Source organism: Pelodiscus sinensis, chromosome 23, assembly GCF_052426305.1.
Source record: "Pelodiscus sinensis isolate ZL-2025 chromosome 23, ASM5242630v1, whole genome shotgun sequence".
Classification (NCBI taxonomy): domain Eukaryota; kingdom Metazoa; phylum Chordata; order Testudines; family Trionychidae; genus Pelodiscus; species Pelodiscus sinensis.
In genome coordinates, this window is record NC_143074.1 from 157124 (window position 1) to 170273 (window position 13150).

Genomic DNA, 13150 nt, shown 5'->3' on the forward strand with positions numbered 1-13150 from the left:
TCATGGGGAACAATAATTGGAATTGGGGAGAGCTGGGGCTTAAGGGATCCCGTGAATGGAGGGAGAACCGGTGCGGGGAGCAGATTAGGGAAGGATATGGCAGGCTGCCAGTGTTGGGAAGAAGGAGGACTGAGGGGGTAGGAGTGCAACTTGAGGGCGAGGACGAAGGAATAACAGAGGCTGACAGGTTCCAGGCCTGGCGAGACAGGGGTGTGTGGGTTGGGAAGGAAGGAAGAAGGGAGGCTGGAAGGTCGCAGACCTGGCGAGACAGGGGTGTGCGAGGAGGGTGTGTGGGTTGGGAAGGAAGCCAACAGGGAGCTGAGAGGTCCCACGTACGGGGGATGGGAAGGAATAGGGCGCAGGTCGGGGTGAGCTTGGGGGTGTTGCAGGGAGCAAAATGGGGGACCGATAGACCCCATGAATGGAGAAAGGGGCTAGAGGGGACATGTTGGTTTGGGCGTTGTGGAGAGGTAGGAAAGCGAGGGACCCGAAGGATAAAAATATGGTTGAAGCGAGGGAGAGCACTCATGGGGGATAAGATTGGCTTGGGGGTGTTGTAATGCACTGGGGAAGTGAGGGAAGGGAGGTGCCGGTTCGGCTGCAGCACAGATAATGGGGGGGGGCAGGTTAGGCTGCGGTAGGAGGAGTGGGGGTGCTGTTGGACTGGGGGTGTGATGGATTGGGGGTGGAGTGAAAGGGGGTGAGGGAAGCACTGGGAGCAGGTCGGGCTAGGGATGCAGGTTGGACTGGGAAGCGGGGAAATGGGGGTGTACGTTGGACTGGGGGTGCTGAACGGACTGGAGAGTGAGAAGAATGGGGGTGCAGGTTGGGTTGAGGTGTAGAGTGCACAGAGAGTGTGAGGAGGGTGCAGGTTGACCTAAGGATATTGAATAGACTGGGGGTAGGGTAACGGGGGTGCAGGCTGGGCAGGGGGGTATTGAATGGACTGGGGAAGAGGGGTGCAGGTTGCGCTGGGGGTGTTGAAAGGACTGGGGGCGGGGGAGGGGGTGCAGATTGGTTGGGGGGTGTTGAATGGACTGGGGGGAGCGGGAGGGGAGTGCAGCTGGGGCAGGGTGTGTTGCATGCACTGGGTGTGGGGGGGGTGTAGAATGGACTGGAGGGCAGGGGAGGGGGGTTCAGCATGCACTGAGGTAGGGGGTGTAGAATGGCCTGGGGGCGGGGGAGGGGCTTGCAGGTTGAGAGGGGGGTGTAGAATGGCCTGGGGGGGTAACAGGTGCAGGTTGGGTGGGGGGTGTAGAATGGCCCGGGGGGGGTAACAGGTGCAGGTTGGGTGGGGGGTGTAGAATGAAGCGGGGGATGCAGGTCGGGTGGAAGGTGGGGTAGGGGGTGCAGTTCGGGGGGGGGGGGCTGTGCAGAGGAGGGGGAACTGAGTACCGCGGGGCGGGGGCAGACAGGGGCGGGGCCTGAGTAGCGCTGCGGGGGCGCCCTACGATGCAGTTGGGGGCGGGGAGAGGCTGGAACACGCTGGGCGTGGCTATGACGGCCTGGGCGGGAGGGGCGTGGCTATGATTGGGGCGGGGCGCCCTGAGACACGCCCCGGGAGGCCGCACTGTGGGAACTACAACTCCCAGGATGCATCGCTCACGCTGGGCGTGTCACCGCGCGAGACCAACCCCTGGATCAGTGGCTGGATTGTGATGTCACTTCCGCTGCTCCCGCCCAATCGAACAGCCCATGGGAGCTGCGGATTGGGGCACGGAACGTTTCCCACAAGCCACCGCGGCTACTTTCCCTGCTCCCCTCGGCCCCCCCCGCCTCAGAGACCCCCCCCCCCACCAAACTGCCCAGCCGGCTTGTCCTGTGGCGTCAGGACCTGCCAACCCCCCACACTGCCCCCCCACCAAACCCCCCTGTAGTCTGCCCCCCCACCTCCCGCTCTGCCCCCCCTGCACTCTACTCCACCCCAACCCCCCCTGCACTCTACTCCAGCACCAAACCCCCCCACTCTGCCCCCCCACCAAACCCCCCTGTAGTCTGCCCCCCAACCCCCCACTCTGCCCCCACCAAACCCCCCTGTACTCTGCCCCCCAACCCCCCCACTCTGCCCCCCCTGCACTCTACTCAACCCCAACCCCCCCTGCAGTCTACTCCAGCACCAAACCCCCCCACTCTGCCCCCCCACCAAACCCCCCTGTAGTCTGCCCCCCAACCCCCCCCCCCCCTGTATTCTGCCCCCCCTGCACTCTACTCCACCCCAACCCCCCCTGCAGTCTACTCCAGCACCACCAAACCCCCCCACTCTGCCCCCCCCACCAAACCCCCCTGTAGTCTGCCCCCCAACCCCCCACCCCCTCTGCCTCCCACCAAACCCCCCTGTAGTCTGCCCCCCAACCCCCCACTCTGCCCCCCCTGCACTCTACTCCACCCCAACCCCCCCTGCAGTCTACTCCAGCACCAAACCCCCCCACTCTGCCCCCCCACCAAACCCCCCTGTAGTCTGCCCCCCAACCCCCCACTCTGCCCCCCCTGCACTCTACTCAACCCCAACCCCCCCTGCAGTCTACTCCAGCACCAAACCCCCCCACTCTGCCCCCCCACCAAACCCCCCTGTAGTCTGCCCCCCAACCCCCCATCTGCTCTGCCCCCCCTGCACTCTACTCCACCCCAACCCCCCCTGCAGTCTACTCCAGCACCAAACCCCCCCACTCTGCCCCCCCACCAAACCCCCCTGTAGTCTGCCCCCCAACCCCCCCATTCTGCCCCCCCTGCACTCTACTCCACCCCAACCCCCCCTGCAGTCTACTCCAGCACCACCAAACCCCCCCACTCTGCTCCCCCCACCAAACTCTTCATTCAGGCTGCTCCTCCCCAACCCCCCACTCTGCTCCTCCCTACCCCCAGCAGTCAGCTCCCCCCACCAAATACCCCCTCCCCCCCCCCACAGACACCCAACTGCCCAGCGGGCTTGTGTGGGACAGGCAGATGCTGCTGCTGCCTTACAAAGTGCAGTGGGGCAGCGTGAGGCGGGTTGGGGGGGGGGGCTGCCTCGGCTGCGTCCGGTTTGAAAACACTGAGGCTGTGTCTGCACTGGCGCGATCTCGCGCCAAAGCGGCCGCTCTTGCGCGGAAACTTGCTGCCTGTCTACACTGGCCGTGTGTGCCAGGAAACTGATGTTCTCCTGTGTACAAGCAGGGCTCCTGGCGCAAGAACTAGGATGCTGTTGCTCAGGAAGAAGCCTCTTGCGCAAGAGCCCTTCCGGCACAGGCCAGTGCGAACAGGTAACAGGAATTTCTTGCGCAAGAAAGGCCGATGGTTAAAAGGGCCATCGGAGTTTATTGCGCAAAAGAGCGTCCACACTGGCACAGATGCTCTTGCGTAAAAGCACATGCCAGTGCAGACGCTCTCTCAGAATCCTAGAACCACAGAGCTGGAGAGACCTCAGAAGGTCATCAAGTCCAGCCCCCTGCGCTAGGCAGGACCAATCCCAACTAAATCAACCCGGCCAGGGCTGTGTCAAGCCGACACTTAAACACCTCTAGGGATGGAGACTCCACTACCTCCCTAGGGAACCCATCCCAGTGTTTCCCCACCCGCCTAGGGAAATAGTTTTTCCTAATATCCAACCTGGACCTCTCCCACCGCAACTTGAGACCATTGCTCCTTGTTCTGCCATCTGTCACCACTGAGAACAGCCTTTCTGCAGCCTCTTTGGAACCTCCCTTCTTGTGACAAGCTGACTTAAAAGCTGTCTTCCCACAGGTATCAGCTAACGCCTCCTCCCTCCTTGCTGCCTCTGACAGACAGCGGGTGAGAGGGGAGAATGCGTGTAATCGACAGGATTGACCAATAACTTGAGGCTTATTGGTTAATCGTGTAGTCGTCTGTACGTTGACATTCCAAGAGAAAACCACTAAATCTGGTGTGGTGAGCTTAGCCCCTAACCAGCCAGCAGCGAGCAATACCGCTGAGCTGATAAGTGCTGGGAACAGAACAGCTAAAAAGTCAGTGATAACATCTAACTCTAAAATGGTGAGCAATAAATTAAAACAGAAGCTCTTAAATATGAATAAACTGCAACACCCGTGCAAAAGAATATGAACAGAACACCAGGCATTTAGATTTATTTCCAAAGTAAAAGGTTTGTGTATTTCTAGGGTAAAACATACATAAAAACGTGATGTTAAACTCATGTAAGTGATTGCTGGAACATGGATTACAGCAGGGGTTCTCAACATTCGTGATACCACCACCCCCTAAAATGCTAAACGAATTTGTGTGGCCACCCACCCGCACTGCCCTGGGTCCCTTCCTCCCCCCCTTCTCACCAGACTCCTTGCCCTCCTGGGGTTCCTTCATGGCACGTGCAGTCCTTAACACCCTCCCCCCTGCAGGCTCCTTTCCCCCATCTCTTTCTCGTCTGTGCCTCTTTTCTGCTCCGCATCCACTCTCCCGCTGCCTTCCGCCGCCCTGCCGCTCTTCACAGCCCCGGGGGAGAGGGGTCACAAGTGAAAAACCCAATCCAGCTGCAACCCCCCCTCCCCCCAAGTTGCTCACGACCCCCCTGGGGCTTGCCACCCAGTTTGAGAAACGCTGGATTAGAGACTACAGTAAGAACTTCCAGTCCCCCTTAGCACTGGTGCCTGCAGGACTAACTATTTGCTAGGTGATGCTTAATTTATATCTAAGGCAATAATGCAATGAGCCTGTAAGACAGTACTCGAGCCAAATAAAGACACAAGGCGGAAAAAGCCTTAAGCATAAGTAGTAACTAAAAATAACCCTAGATAATACCGTCTTAAACACTAAAATGCTGTCATGACTGAAGGGGTGACAGGTAGCCACGGGATGCTAGTTCATAGCATCTGGAAATAAAAGAAAAACAACAACAACAAATGGTCTGGTAGCACTTTATAGACTAACAAACAATGTAGCTAGGATCATGAGCTTTCGTGGACTCATGATACCATCTACATAAGAACATAGCGACGGCCATACTGGGTCAGACCAAAGGTCCATCTAGCCCAATAGCCTGTCTGCCGACAGCGGCCAGCACCAGGTGCCCTGGAGAGGGTGGACCGAAGACAATGATCAAGCGATTTGTCTCCTGCCATCCTTCTCCAGCCTCTGATGAACAGAGGCCGGGGACACCATTTCTATCCTGTGGCTAATAGCCTTTTATGGACCTGACCTCCATGAAATTATCTAGCTTCTCTTTAAACTCTGTTATAGTCCCAGCCTTCACAGCCTCCTCTGGCAAGGAGTTCCACAGGTTGACTACGCGCTGCGTGAAACACTTTATTAGTTTTAAACCTGCTACCCGTTAATTTCATTGGGTGTCCTCTAGTTCTTCTATTATGGGAACTAATAAATAACTTTTCTTTATCTGCCCTCTCCACACCACTCATGATTTTATAGACCTCTATCATATCCCCCCTCGGTCTCCTCTTTTCTAAACTGAAAAGTCCCAGTTGCTTTAAACTCTCTTCATATGGGACCCGTTCCAAACCCCTAATCATTTTAGTTGCCCTTTTCTGAACCCTTTCCAAGGCCAAAATATCTTTTTTGAGGTGAGGAGACCACATCTGTACGCAGTGTCAAAGTCAGACAGGACTCTCAGATTTGCCAGACCGCTCTGTTTATTAGCAAAGCTGCTCTGCTAAATGCACTCAGAATATGTGAGTGCCATACAAGGTTCAAACCCCTTGATTTATAGTGTCAAAATTAACAGGATTAAAAGAGGGGCAAAACTTCACATAATTAGTGTGAGGCTAGTCAAGTATCTTCATTTCCACATCAAGCACACAGCAATCCCCTGTCCATGTCTCCTTGGTTATTTCAATTGCTTTCTCCCTAACACCTAATGTTCTTTTTCCTATTAACTCTGGCTAGCACTCTGATCTGCATACCTACAAACAACATTAACATACTTTTCTTCTTCCTGTTCAGAGAGCAACAGTATTGCTTTCACTTATTCAATTATTACAGCATAATTCATCTTTCTCTTACAGTATAATTCTTTCTACTTTCACAATCCAATCCCTCCTTTTGGTCAAGTCACGCCTATGACCAACAATTACTGGGTTCCGTACATTAACCGTTCTTTGTCTCCCTGTTCATCAGTGATATTTAAAATCATCAGATTAGCACTCTGGTGAGGGGTAGCTAGCTGTGTGACATGTCTTGCACAGTTTTGGATACAACAGGAGATTAACTGAAAACATACAAAAATCATTAACATCCCAAATAGGATAGTCAGGGCTCCCCGAAACAACCAGTTTCCTACGCCAGAGAAATTGGACAAGTTACTTATCCATTTCCACAGGGAACTTGGCTCTTCGTGGGGAAGGTACGCAATCTGTTCCAAGTGGCTAGCGCGATCTATTACATCATTGGTGTTGTCAGGTATATATACACACACAACATTCTTTGCCAATGAGAGCTCAGGTCCCTCCTTTTGCTGCCAGAACTATAGCCAATGCCGGACGGTTTTGGGGGGCCACCTGTCGGATCGCTCCTGTTTCTTTGGCCAGGACCCTTAAACTTTCTCCAGTTTCATTTGCCATGATTTCAACTACTGCTTGTAACCTCAGAAGTCTTTTTGCATGATGTATTACTCCCCCAAATGGGATAAAGGAACCACCAATAGTCTCTTCCCAAGCTAAGGGGCTTATGTGATTCACATACCGTTGGGCATCTTACAAGTCCCTTCTTTTTCGCCTAAAATGACGGAGGCGTTCTCGTGGGAAGGACTCTAATGCTCGGAATTGTGGGAAGAGTAGGGCCGGATAACAGATACCCGACCAGTTAACTGGTAACGCAGTATAGGCTTTTGTCCCGCAGTGATTCTCACACGGTGATTCTCCTTACGGGGAGTGGTGTTATTTGCATGGCATTGAAAGATTGTACTGTTCTCACTAGGGTGGCTGTAGGGGGAGCATGACAGTGATTTCATTCTCCGATCTTAGACAACTGCTCCTCCCCAGATTCAGCCCCGTCCCATTCCACACCCAACACCAGTGACCTTTTCCCTCCTCCACACTTATCCATTTAGATACATTGATTCCCACTACTTCCCAAGTGTCATTACTGTTCCATGTCTTGTTAAATGGATGAGGTCCTCCGGTGAGGCCTGGGGAATTAAGTGGGATTGCCAAGACAGGAACCAGCTTGCGAGTGGGATGGAATGTGGCTGCAGACCCAGCAATTTGAGATATTAAGGGTCTGAGCGATCCATACTTGCTGGTGGATAAAAGAATTGTCATTGTCATTGTGGATTTCCCAGACCTTAAGACACCAGTGGCCGAGGAACAGGCCCCACCAGAGGCACATGTTGGAGGCAAGACCCTTTTGGTTCTGACAACCTCAGCTGAGGGAACCACAGTCACGGTTTTATGTCCACCAGGCAGCAGGCGCTAGGCTCACTACTGCTTCTTCCTGGGCCTTCCTTTTGGTCCTCGTCTGCTTCCGGCAACCCTTACGCGAACGTAGGTTGTAAGGTATTGCAGGCTGTTCCTCTACGTCTTCTTCTGGAGTCAAAATTGACTCTACGTGGTCCTGAGGCGATGATTGGTCCGCAGGGGGTGGTGCCTTCTTACACTGCCAAGCCTGTATCCATGCTGCGATGCCGGATAGCTTAACAGCCGTCCGGGTAGTGAGCAGCACCTGATGCGGGCCCTTCCGCCGGGGTTCCAAGGCGTGTTTGATGGTGGTGTCGTACGTAGACCCAATCATCTGTCTCGAGAGCGTGGCAGGCATCAGAGGTGGGTTCCGTCGGCCAGGCAGCTTGAACCTGTGAATGGAAGTGACTTACAGCTTGCATTAGTCCCTTGCAGTACTGAAGGAGTATACTGCGAGTCAAGTTCAAGTCTGAGACTGGAGTAATGGTAGCCATTGTTCTCAATTTCAAAAGGACTTAATTTATGTCTTTGGGATGGGGTGGATTGAATTTCCAGAAAGGCCAATGGTAAGGCTGCTGGCCAGCTTAACCCTGTAGAGTCACAACATTTTTTGCAAGCTTATTTTTTTAATCACACCATTTCATTTTTCAACTGCACCTGCGCTCTGTGGGTGGTAGGGACATTGCAGCAGGTGTGTGACATGTAACACACGATCCAGATGCTGAACAAGTTGTCCAGTAAAATGTGTACCCTGGTCACTGGACAGAGTGGCAGGAATTCCTTTGGCAGGCATAGTATGATTTAACAAACATTTGGCAACAGACAGTGAATCAGCTTTGCGACAAGGAAAGGCTTCAATCCAACCCGAAAATAAGCATACCATAACCAAAATAAATTCATATCGTTGACACTTAGGCATTTGTACAAAATCAAGCTGCCAATGCAAGAACGGTGCTTGGGGCAGGCCCCAGAACCCGTGAGCTACCTTTACAGGTTTGCCAACATTGTAGCTTTGGCAAGTGGTACAGGCGGCACAGTGGTGGGCTGCAAAACAGCTGAAATGTGGGGCTCACCATCCTGCCTTAGTTACAGCAGAGACCATCCCCTCCTTTCCGACATGCGAAACATCGGAAGCAGGGCGGCCAGAGAGGAGTAGAGTGAAAAGGGGGCCACAAAGGTACCAGTAGGCGAGCACCGACGGGAATCGGGGTATAGAGAGCAACCCGGGGCGACCCAGGAGTCGTTTTCTGCTTCTGGGGCAGAGTCTTGGAGCAGGGTGAGGTCAGAAAGGGACGGCGGTGGTACAGAAACAGAAAGGGAACCGAGAAACGCACCGGGGGAAGGTTCTATGGCAGCATTACCCTTAGCAACATCAGTATCTGCTGTGGAGTGGCCAGGGCACTTAACAATAGCTAATGCAGATGGGAGTAAAACTGCATACAGGAGAGCAGCAATGTAGGGGCCATTCTTGATAGGGGCACCAGCAGAGGTAAGGAAACCCCGAGCTTGCCAGAGGGTGCCAAAGTCATGTACAACCCCAAAAGCGTAACGAGAATCAGTAGAAATGGTGGCGGAGTGCCCGTCAGCCAGAAAGCAAGCGCGGGTTAGGGCAACTAGTTCAGCGACTTGCGCTGTCACAGAAGGTAACGGCGCAGCTTCTAGGGTTTCAGAGAGCGATACCTCAGCATATCCTGCAAGGAGACGACCTTGTCTATCTCGAAAGCAGGAACCGTCAGTGACTAACACAAGGTCGGAGTTAGAGAGGGGGACATCAGAAAGGTCGGGGCGCGGGACGGTGACAGCAGAGACAGCTGCAAGGCAGTCGTGGGGTTCACCGTCATCAGACAGAGGAAGGAGAGTGGCAGGGTTCAACTGAGAACAGCGCTTTATGGTGATATGCGAAGCCGAAAGCAGTAAAAGTTCGTACCTAGTGAGGCGGGCGGAGGAAAGGTGAGCTGTATTACGTTGTAGCAGGAGAGTTTCTATAGAGTGGGGGACCATGAGAGAAAGAGGAGAGCAGAGGACAAGGGACTCAGCCATTTTGACTAGGCGTGTCGCAGCAGCCACAGCACGCAGGCAGGGGGGTAAACCCTGGGCAACAGGGTCCAAGGTGGCAGAGAAATAGGCCACTGGATGATTTTTGTCACCATGCTCCTGAGTAAGAACCCCAAGGGAAGCATGGTCCATGTGTACTGCTGCCCTTTGTAAGAAAAGGCAAAAAGATACTGGGACTTAGGGTGAACCGGGACAGAAAAGAAAGCAGAACACAGATCAACAACAGTAAAAGGAGTTGCATCTGGCGGGATAGAAGCCAGAATAGTTGCTGGGTTAGGGACTACAGGAAAGGTGGGTACAACAATGCAGTTAATGGCTTGAAGATCCTGAACAAACAGCCATGATTTCCCATCAGCCTTTCGAACTGGGAGGATAGGGGTGTTACGGCACTGGAACACGGGACAATAATGTCTTGTTCCCGCAGGGTGAATATGACTGGAGCTGAAACCTCTAAATCCCAAAAACCCAGTCCCACGACCCCTTCTCCGACCTCATCCCCGTTCTTGGTACCCTCCCCGTTCCCGGTACTGTCTGCCCTGCCCTGAATAATGCTGTATTTGCAGAGCCATTAGCTTTTGTGAGGACAGCTCCTCTTTCCCTTTTAGAGTGCTGTGGCAATGCTCTGCCACTGCTTGCAATCTGTCCATGGTCCTGGCCTCCCATCCAACACTTATTTGCTTTAACATACTGCTAATAGCACGTAGGAGGCCATTAACAAACGCATGCGCCAGGGCGCCCTGTCCATTTTCACCCGGTCGCTGTATACCAGAATGTTGCAGAAAAAAAACCCCCCATCAGTCAGTCGGGTGTGATAGTTCCCTGGGTTCTCTCTCTGTTGCTGTTTACAGCAATGTATGGCCGTCCAGTTGGTTTTTGGAGTCCATACTTGGGGAATGGCCTCATGCAGGCACTTAGCTTGATTCTTACATTTGTTCCAGTAGGCAGCGTCAGGACCAGTGTCTGGTCAATTAGAAGGATGCTCAGTGGTGGGCCAATTTGCTATCAGGAGCCATTTTTTTTTTCTTGCTCACTAGGGGTTATAAGTAGCTTACACAGTTGCAGGAGGTCTGCTTCAGAGGATTCATAGGCATTGCACACTAGCAAAAATTCCTCTGCAAATTTGGTAGGGTTTTCCTGGGGCTTTGTAAAACCTTTTACAATTGAGTGGCGCGCCGTGTGGGTCCAGGGTTTATAGCTCCAAGTGGGACCGGTCTGAGTCTTCTCGGAGGACGGGGTAAAGGGAAGCGCTCGGTCTGGTGGTGGGAGAGGAGGTTTCCAATAAAGCTTTTTACTTATAATTAGAATTTTTAAGGGAGGCGAGCTTCGATTCAGTCCATCTAAGATTTGCCTCATTCCACCACTGCATGAAGCAATCTACCTCTCCTCTAGCCAATTCAGTTTTGGGAAGGCCAAGTTTGTCTTTTAAGACGTCCACTTGGTCTTTGTTCCAAGATCCTAACAGTGGCCACTGAGTTTTGGGATCCCCAGAGTCAATCTAGATGATTTTTCCAGAAATGTACAGGGATCTGGACCCTTTCTAAAATATATAAACTGAGCTGGGGTCCCTTTAGGGAACTATCCCTGCTTAGACGTCTGCTTACCCATACAGGAGGACTTCATACACCAATCACACAAGGAGGAAATTCGGGTTCGTCAGAGCGGTGCCCAGTGCAACACACAAAAGAAGCCCACAGGCTACTGCCTCAATCGCCCTTGCGTTCACTCCAAGGATTTTATCCAAGGTGCGGTGCGGCTGCGATTGTGCAGATTCCAGTCACACAGACCGCGGGGATAGGAGCCCCTTGGTCAGCCAGTCCCCGGACAGGGATGGCTCCCAGACTCACTCACACCACAGGGAAGACGGATAGACACAGAGACAAGACAGTCCTCAGTCCAGACAAAACATAGAAATAATTACCTGATCAGAGTCCTGATGTTAGATCCCGGGATCCCTACCAGAACAGAGCGGGAACCAACAGGTTCGATGGCGTAGACTTCGCTGTGGTTGTGCACCTTTCCATTCTGGCAGAGAACCGCTCCGGCCAAATGCCCAGGTGCCGGCTACCACGGTCATCCTGCAAGACAGTCAGGGATCACACAGTTCCAGCGAAGACGGTTGCCATCTCGGTGGGACCTCCAAATTGTCAAAGTCAGAAAGGACTCAGATTTGTCAGACCGCTCTCTTTATTAGCAAAGCTGCTCTGCTAAATGCACTCAGAAAATGTGAGTGCCATTCAAGGTTCAAACACCTTGATTTATACAGTCAAAAGAAAGCCAAAATTAACAGGATTAAAAGAGGGGCAAAACGTCACATAATTAGTGTGAGGCTAGTCAAGTATCTTCATTTCCACATCAATCACACAGTCCATATCTCCTGTCCATCTCAATTGCTTTCTCCCTAACACCTAATGTTCCTTTTCCTATTAACTCTGGCTAGCACTCTGATCTGCATACCTACAAACAACATTAACATACTTTTCTCCTTCCTGTTCAGAGACCAACAGTATTCCTTTCACTTATTCAATTATTACAGCATAATTCATCTTTCTTTTACAGTATAATCCTTTCTACTTTCTCAACAGTATTCAAGATGTGGGCGTACCATAGTTTTATACAGGGGCAGTAAGATATTCTGGGTCTTATTTTCTATCCCTTTCCTAATAATTCCTAGCATCCTATTTGCCTTTTTAACCGCCGCTGCACGCTGTGTGGAAGTTTTCAGAGAACTGTCCACGATAACTCCAAGATCTCTTTCCTGATTTGTCATAGCCAAATTAGCCCCTATCATACTGTAGGTATAGCTGGGGTTATTTTTCCCGATGTGCATTACTTTACACTTATCCATATTACATTTCATTTGCCATTTTGTTGCCCAATCACTCCGTTTGGTGAGATCTTTTTGGAGTCTCTCACAGTCTGCTTCTGTCTTGACTATCCTAAACAGTTTGGTATCGTCCGCAAACTTTACCACCTCACTCCTTACCCCTTTCTCCAGATCATTTATGAATAAGTTGAAAAGGATTGGTCCCAGGACTGACCCTTGGGGGACACCACTAGTTACCCCTCTCCATTCTGAAAATTTACCATTTCTTCCCACCCTTTGTTTCCTATCTTTTAACCAGTTCTCGATCCAAGAAAGGACCTTCCCTCTTATCCCGTGGCTAAGGAATTTACACAAGAGCCTTTGGTGAGGGACCTTGTCAAAGGCTTTCTGAAAATCTAAGTATACTATATCTACTGGATCCCCCTTGTCTTATCTATTAGAGTTCTCTGAAGGGGTTAACAAACATGCAGACATGATTTCCCTTTACAGAAACCATGTTGACTTTTGTCCAACAAATTATGTTCTTCTACATTGAGGGGGAAATCTCGCTCCCCTGGGGTACAGAGCCCCCAGAAGGGTCCGAGGCCGGAGGTCAAATCAGTGAGGCAGGAAAGAAACCTAAAAGAGAAAACTTTATGATGCATGCATGCAGGCTGTCACTTCCAAGAGTGAAGCAGCAGCCCTGACAGACAGATTCAGGTATCCTTTATACAGAATTGTTCTTCTTTAACATATCAAAGTCTCAGCAGAAGTACTCTGAGACTTCTGTTCCCCCCAGGAGTGCTAGAAGTAAGTTTTTACAGTACACAAAGCCACATGAGAACTTGAGTGGAGGAGTCTACAAGGCAAACCGTGACAAAGATAAGGGTTTACATGACAAATTGTGACAGACTAGGAGTATCCATGAACTTGA